Here is an 8,374-nt window from a genome sequence, read left to right as displayed (position 1 = left end):
CATAGAGCTAAAGAAAACAGGGATGGTCCGAAGCCAGAGGCGTTTTCAAAGGAGAAAGTGAATGGCATCTAGCATTCTGGATTTAAGGGAGGAGGGAGAGGGTTTAATGAAATACAATTCCACGGATTTCTTCTTCAGGAGTGGAAAGGTAATGGCGATTATGAATGAAATAGCCAAATCTGGTGTGGAGAGAGAGAAACTTTGCCTCTGACTATGTTGGGTTTCAAGGGATTACTCAAAATCTGGAGCACAAACAGTGTCAGGTAGGTGAGACTATGAAGGCAGAACTCGGGAGGCCTTACTCAGAAGATGGTTTTGTGAAGAAGAATATTCTATGGCCAAATCTAAACACAGAGGGAACCCCATATCCAGAATTTTAGATTATTGAAACCTCAGAGAGCATCTTTCCCCTGTTTCTCAGGATTAGTTAGTAACAGACAAGAAAATTACTCTGGTATCACATTGATTCCCTGCCCCCACTATGCAGGTTCACGGTGTCTGTATGCTGTGCCTGCCTTGCCCTTGACTGATACTCTGTCAGGTCAAGAGCCCATGTTAAGTGTTTAGATTACCTGCTATTTTACCAGGCTTGACATACTATTTAATTTAAAAGGGTAAAAGAATGCTAAATTTTATTCATAATAATACAAATACAAGTTAAAAATCCCAAGATAGATGACTTCTCTCACAGAGATGTACAAAGCCCCAAGAGTTGGTGGGGAGATGGTTAGTCTCAGGTGGAGAGTTATAATAAAACGGGTACAAATGGTATGGAGAAGAATTTCCGACGTCTAGCAAAATTGCACAGGGACTTATTATTTCATTCAGAAATACCACTTTTACTATCGCATTTCACAGATGCATTAATAAAAATGCAACATTGCTAAATGTGGCATTATGTAGAAGAGAAAAAAATTAGAAAATAGAAGCCAAATATCTCTTACTATGGTACTATCTCAATAAAAGAGATCTAAGTCATGACTGTGAAGTTATAGACTCATCTGAGAGACACACTGTTTAATAAACAGGCCAGATGCATTTTCAATGTTTATATTCTTCTGCTTTTCATTTAAGACAGGAGAAAATGTTAGGAGATATACGTATTTGTATATAGCTTCGAGATACATTAGAAGGATAAATTAAAAGTTTAAAATGTTTATACATTTTAGGGCATAGAGAAGAGTGTTGAAGGAATATGTTATAGAAACACAATTGCTCTGAAGCACCTTTTTATTATTTTAGGATCATGCAATGGTTTGCAAGGAAAAACATAATATTAAATAAAAAGTGAAAGAAGCAGTTGCAAATGTTGATAGCACAGTTAGTGAATGATCCTGTGTGTTGATAGGTGACATAACCATGACACAGAAAATGATCATTTCACGTATTTCCAGGATAAAATAAAAAAAACAATCAAGTCACATAATATTAAAATTCAGTCGACAACATCACTAAGAATTCATGTTCCTTTTCTGAATGATGTATTTGCCAGGGTTGTGAATCATTTAAGTACTAACATCATGACAACCCCGGCGGAAGTGAGTACTCAAGAAATTCGCTACCACAAGAAACCAGGACTGTGGAAAAGAAGAGCGATTCTAGTCTGAGCAGAAAATATGCACGATGCTCCCAGAAAGTGTTCTGCCATCATGCAAGGGAAGCCACCGAAGTTCTAATGGGGTCCCATCCAAAGGGCACTGAAGCTTCCAGGTATGGAAGCCAATTAACCACGATGTGATCCTCTAACATAACAATCACTGCTGTAATAGATGGAGATGACGGGGCATATACAATCAGTGAGCTCCTGGGGAGCGAAGTCAACGAAGTGACATTTTATGCCAACTCTTGAGGCTGTGTATGTGAAGGTGGCAACGTGAGAAGCGCCATTCTCTGTGGTTAACAGGGCTGACGAGCTGCGCCTTCTGCTTCCTTCCTTCTGTGTTTTGATGTTTCAGTAATAACAGTCCCTATATTACTATGTTGCTTGTTTCATCATGACTTTTCTCCCATTTGTCACTGAAACCCGAGTCGGTGGTTTGTAGGTCGCCCTCCTGTGCTTTGCAATGACACAACATGAGCGGGTAGAACACCGTCTTCACTAGCTCACCCTCAGGAAAAGGGAAGCTTTGGACCAATGAAGTTCACGAAGGCTTTAAGAAGTTTACGAACTATTTACCAGTTGGGCAGCCCTTAGTATTAGAAACTGTTCGGAGAGCTCGTGGGCAGGCAGCATTTATAGACGCAAAGCGAGAGTGACGTAAAGCAGCAGCTTGACGAGTCTCTGCTGGGCATTGCCTGCCGCAAACGCGCGCTGGAAAGTTGGCAGCTTGTGATTGGCTGACGCTTGGCTGCTGTGATTGGCTGAGATTCAGCTGGGTGTTTCAAGAACTGAGCTCCTAAATTAGGCTTGTGGTGTGTTTCTGCACTAAATTAGGTTGAAGTTTGTTATGTAGGAACTCAGGTATAGGGGCAGACTCAGACCAAATTTAGATTTATTTAACACCTTTAAACATTTGAGTGATGCCGCATTGGGAACTCATGTTATTTCTTTCCATGCTGATCTACGCTGTGTTACCCACGTCTTCAATTTCAACACAACCCAAATGTCTGAAGCCCATCACCACCATAGCCTTGTGCCTTGTCTTGTATATGTACCCAGACAGAGAATCTGTTCTTACACTCCTGTCCCCGTATTATTACACTGGCTTTGTCCTTGTAGCCGTCTTTCAATTCTCCTCCCCCCACCTTTTTTGTTTGTTTGCTAGACCTATCACGGGCTTTAAAAAGGTCTGTGTATGTCACTAAATGCAAAACAGAATTATCAACTTGGCCGTTTCTGTTTTCATATTGAATGTCATATTTTCCTGGTTATGTAAGTAGTGACATCTTAAAATGAAAGCAAGCTTTCTTTTCCATTCATTATATTTAAATATTTAAATTTCTTCCTGTTCTAACAGAAGTTTTTACATCCTCCATATGACTTCCAAATTTTCAGGATTGTGTGAAATTAGTTTTAGCTATTGCAATATCATGATAAGAAAAGTGCTCTTTTCCTCCTTGTAGTTTAAAATTCTCATTTCCCTATATGTAATATCAATTACTTTGTGTACTTAATCTACTGTAATTCAATTTCAGAAGACTGGCATATGTATCTCAAGCTAAATGCTATGTTGGAGTATGGTATAGTCCATTGTAATATTACATTATATTGTGCTTAGAAAAAGACTAAAACACAGGTAAATTTCACTCCCCAGAATCATAACGTTCTATATGCAGAATCTTAGTTTTTTAAGTACATATAATATATCATAACTTCAACCCTTGGAAAAATATATTAATTTATTTTCACTGGGAAGTTTCCCAGATTTTGGAAATAAAGAAATTTCTCAAATTTATTCTTGAATCTTGGGCTTCAAAGAGAAATGCTATTCTGAGCTGCTTGAACACGTCCTTCCAGAAGCTGAGAAGTAGTGTCCTTGACCTTGTCTGTGTCTGGTGTTCCATGTTGCCAGAATGGAAGGGCAAAGCCCAGAAGGAAGAGGACAGGGAGACCTCAGCCATCCTGAGGTCCCATCTGCTCACTTAACACGGAAGGAAACCGTGGTCCAGAACACCTGAAGCAAAACAGAGCACACCTGCTTCCTCAAACTGTCCTTCAGTCTCTCTGCTTTCTCCCCCTCAGCCCTACCCCAGGCCCCTCCTTCCACTCCTCTTCCTTTTCTGTTTCATTTTTTAACTGGCATTTGTTTTAACTCTTGAGTCACTTTGGCTGCTTTAGCTTCTTACTCAAGCACGCACCACACTGTAATGGGACTAAGCGTAACACATCATCTGGTGACTGTCTACTACCAAACAGTGCCCCTTCCTCATGTTTTTGTGATAGGTCCAACTCTTCAAGCTGTATTTTGAACTTTTGTCATTTAACTTTTATCTCCTTAAAAGATACTTCTTTTATTGTATCTATTTATTACTGTAATTCTTTTTGATTTATCTTCTATTTTCTTCCTGAATGAGATTCTTTGTGTCACTGATGCTACTATTCTCATTGATCTGGTTTTTCCTTCACTCATTTGCTTCAGCTCTGCCCCTCATCTGAGCTCTATAGACAAAGGTTTCCCCTCGGACTTATTTTTTCTCATTTTTCTCTGGGGAGCCGTCCTCTCCCGCTGTCCTCTGCTATACCTCATGTCCTTCTCTTGTGATTCATAGTCCTCTATCTTCAGGCCAAAATCTCTCTTTGCTTTATTTCTCCCCATTATTCCCTAACTTCTCCCTTCTCTTACTGACTTTGGATATTTGGTCCTGTTACTTTAGGAGAAAGTTGCCATATTTATTTTTTTCTTCTAACTTTCATACTGAGTGCTTGAAGCAAGCCCAACTGTTAAGCAATTTGCACACATAGGGCGTTCCATTGCTTAATAAAGATTATGCATATTTTATGGGAAAATGTGCCCTGTCACTTTCCTCCATCCCAAACTTCCATTTCCTGACTGCATGTTTCTCCCAGATGAGTTCTAGGGCCTTGTACAAAGTGTGGCTTTAATTGTCTTCTTTCATAACAACAATCCTTCTTTGTTTCTATTGGAAAACACCTGGCAAGCGGCTAATCCCACCCTATCCTTGCCACGTTTCTGTTTCACACTTACGTTTCCTTGTCCAAATCCCAAATCTGTCTGCTGCATTTGCTGGAAATATTGACACAGCGCAATGTCATCTTAGCTCATGTGCACTCACCATTTTGTCCTACTAATTGGAAGTAACACCATATACTTCTACAATATAGTTCTATACTTATAATACTATGTTTTAGCCGACTTGAATTTACCATAATAATTATAAAGTAATATTAACAATAAAACATGCCACTAACCAAACAAAAATACATGAAATATATTACTAACAATAAAATACATCAACAATATAAGTATAATATAATAAAAATAAATACATAATATGTATTCAATGTGACTGCCTTACCTATTTATTCTGCTATAGCTAACTCCTGAAATAACACTATGGCTTGCAACAGTTTTCTGGAGAAAATATTTATACTTACTCATATAAATTCCCTCAGTTCATGCTCCTCTGCTATTGTTTTTGAATTTGTTATGTCACCACTAATTTTGTCAAAACCGCGGCTCATTGATACTCTCAGTGCTATCTTTTATTTTAAATTAGTTTAAGTTATTGTGACATTTTATACACGGGATATTTCTATTTTTCCTTGTTTCTGTTTTACTTCTAGATGACACTACATTGGTATAAGAAGTCATGTGTATTTATAAATGCTATAGATCAAATCACATTTATATTAAATATAAGAAAGACAAGCATAATCATTGGACGATTTATTCAAGAATACAATTTGTTAGGGAGAAATCTGGATTGGAATACAAGCTAACAGTGATCTGGATCCACATTTATTCTACCATCTCCCCCTAGCTCTCTATCTAAAGAACACATGGATTGTTATGTTAATAATCTACAGGCACAACAAAAACGTGGCTTTAGAATTAATTAATATTATATTTAGTTATTTTAGCCAGGCATACATATGAAGATATGCTTTAAAGAAAACTTGCGGGTGGCGCCTGTGGCTCAAGGAGTAGGGCGCCAGCCCCATATGCCAGAGGTGGCGGGTTCAAACCCAGCCCTGGCCAAAAAACTGCAAAAAAAAAGAAAACTTGCTCTTGAACTGTGAGCAACTTTGTCAAAAACAAGTGTGAATACCGCTCTTACTGAGGGATGAGTAAAGCATAAGGACTCGTTCCTTCTTTTACCGTCATCACTAATTATTCCTTGATTTGTCCATTATTGTTCCTATTTCCTAGAGAATCTTCAGTAGAGTAAAAATGATAACTTTCACATTACAGCTGTATTTTTTTAAGAAAAGAAAATAAAGAAGAAAATGTGAATTATTTGCAACATTAATGTACTCTTTGATTTCTATTTGTTTCTCATTGAAGCAATTCATTTATGAAATTAATAATTAATAACTGATTGAAAGTAGTTAAACGAAGCTGAATGCACTCAACTCAGTGCAACGGTCCCAGCATTGGTCATGAAGATGCACGCAGAGAGAGCAGGATCCCCCCGGGGCTTCATGTGAAGCTAACCCGCTCACGGTACGGAGTGTTACCAGGCATGCCTCTAGTCACACGGGTTAATTGAATACTGTGTGAAGGCAGGGACTCCGCCATTACTCACCCACTTTCAGCAGATTCTAGTTATAACTCAGTGTTACAATGTCATGCTTGAGCTTTGGGATAGTCTCTTGAATATTCCATTTCTGAAACACTTAACATTAATTTTAATTAAAGTATCTATTAAAACACGTTTTAATTATTTTAAAATGCTGCTTTTATAGTTGGTAGAGAAAACTCTGCAACTGAAATTTGAAAATGATAAATGTAGCACATTCTTTGCTATATTTTAAAATTTAAATTTTAAAACAATTTAAAAATTATTTTAAAATGCTGCTTTTATAGTTGGTAGAGAAAACTCTGCAACTGAAATTTGAAAATGATAAATGTAGCACATTCTTTGCCATTAGTTTACTTTGTATGTATGAGTAGAGAGCAATTAATGTTAGTTCCTCCATTTCTAAGTTCGCAGTGAGGATTTCATAGTAATTAGAGATGGCAGAATTCATTTGAAAGTACTTAAGAAGTAAAAATTATTTAATATATATAACACCATGTGTTATTTTCAAGCAGACACATTAATGCTCCAATATTACCACAAAGCATGAAAATGAATTATTTTCAGGTAGAAGAAAATGAATTATTACTAGAAATCTCTGGGTAATACCTAGAAGTCTCTGAGGAGAATTAACTTCTAAATTGTCATTTATTTCTGATTTATAAGTAAAACAATCATAATTCTAAAAATGCTAAGCTCTATGAATTTTAAAACTTTTATATGAACAAGAAATATTATCTAGGTTTTTAGCGTTGTATTAGAAATTTCCTGGGTCAGTTCTTGCATTCACAGGCAAAGGATTCAAGATGCAAATGAAACAGCCTCGAATATACCAAACATTTGATCACTCCATTGCTGTTTGAGCATGCAGATTTCCTAATCCACTATATCACAATCTCTCTGAAGTGTGACTTCAGATTTCTTCATCTATCCCCAGAGTATCTCGTATTGCATTTTGTATACAAAGAAAATTAACTGATTGTCAACTGATTGATCTCAAAAATATTTGGTTTGTATGGAAATGTTAATTAAACTATACTACAAACACATTGGTTTCCATCAGTTTGTAGAGATAAGTCAAATATTATTTCTCAATAATTTTTTACATATTGTTTAGGTTGAATTATAAAAGGCCATCCGATAAATATTTAGATAGATTTTGGTCTTCAAGAAAAATCTTTGCGTCTACAAGGAAATATTCATTTTGCTTTGAATCTTTTTGATGAGATAGAATGTAGGTTAACACAACAGTTTTTACGAAGCATATTTCATACTGTCTGGATGGTGATCTCTCTATTAAAGTTGTCACTGTTACATGTGGGGAAGGCTTAGCTACTTTTTAAAGGTGTCCCATACATTCAGCACCATATGGGCACTGACCAAGCATTTCCTGGCCCCCCCAGGTGCCCTGTGTCTGCTTGTCTGTTCTTTCTCTGTTCATCTATGTGATTGCTACCTGCCTCATCTCTCACTTCCTCCAGTTCTTCCAGGCAGTTTCCTCAACAGGCACAGGAGACATTTGAAGCGATAATGGAACTTTGGAGAAGCTTAATGCAATTGTAAGTATCTGTAATTTTCCTCTCGTATCCATCACTAAAATGTTCTCATTTGTGTTTTCTGAAACTCTCTCATTGTTTCTGCCCCCTCGGCTGTCTCCCTGCAGCTCACCTCAATCTGTTTTCCTCTCTCTTCTGGCCGCGAGCCAGCTACTGAAACAGCAATAGTGCTTTTTATAACTCACAGGCCTCAAAGGTGAGTTTTTCATATAAGAGAGGTCCTCTTCTGTCTTGTCACTAGGGCCATCATCTTACGGGGTCCAGGGCTGTGTTACTACCCTTGGCTTCTCATGAACTAAGAGACAGTGTGTGGTGAGCCTGGAACCGTAGTCTCACCGTGGTTTGAGCTTTACTCAGCATTGTATAATAGGCATGTTCACTCACAGTGATGGTTGTTCAAATGTTTAGGCTAAAACAACAAAAACGTTTCCAACTTCAGTGACTTGTTTTGATTTGCAAATAAAAAATAAACATCATAAACATTCATGTTATTTAAGACAAGTGAGTTCCTGAAGTGTGTACAAACAAAATTTGGGGAGTAAAAGATCTGAATCATATATTATAAAGAAATAAGATCCTTTTGAACCTAATCTGCAGAGAAGTCCTGAAAACGGAGC

This window comes from Otolemur garnettii, unplaced genomic scaffold, assembly GCF_000181295.1.
Source record: "Otolemur garnettii isolate 467f Iridium unplaced genomic scaffold, OtoGar3 scaffold00034, whole genome shotgun sequence".
Taxonomy (NCBI): domain Eukaryota; kingdom Metazoa; phylum Chordata; class Mammalia; order Primates; family Galagidae; genus Otolemur; species Otolemur garnettii.
The sequence above is the reverse complement of the archived record's forward strand: the minus strand, read 5'-3'. Positions refer to the sequence as shown.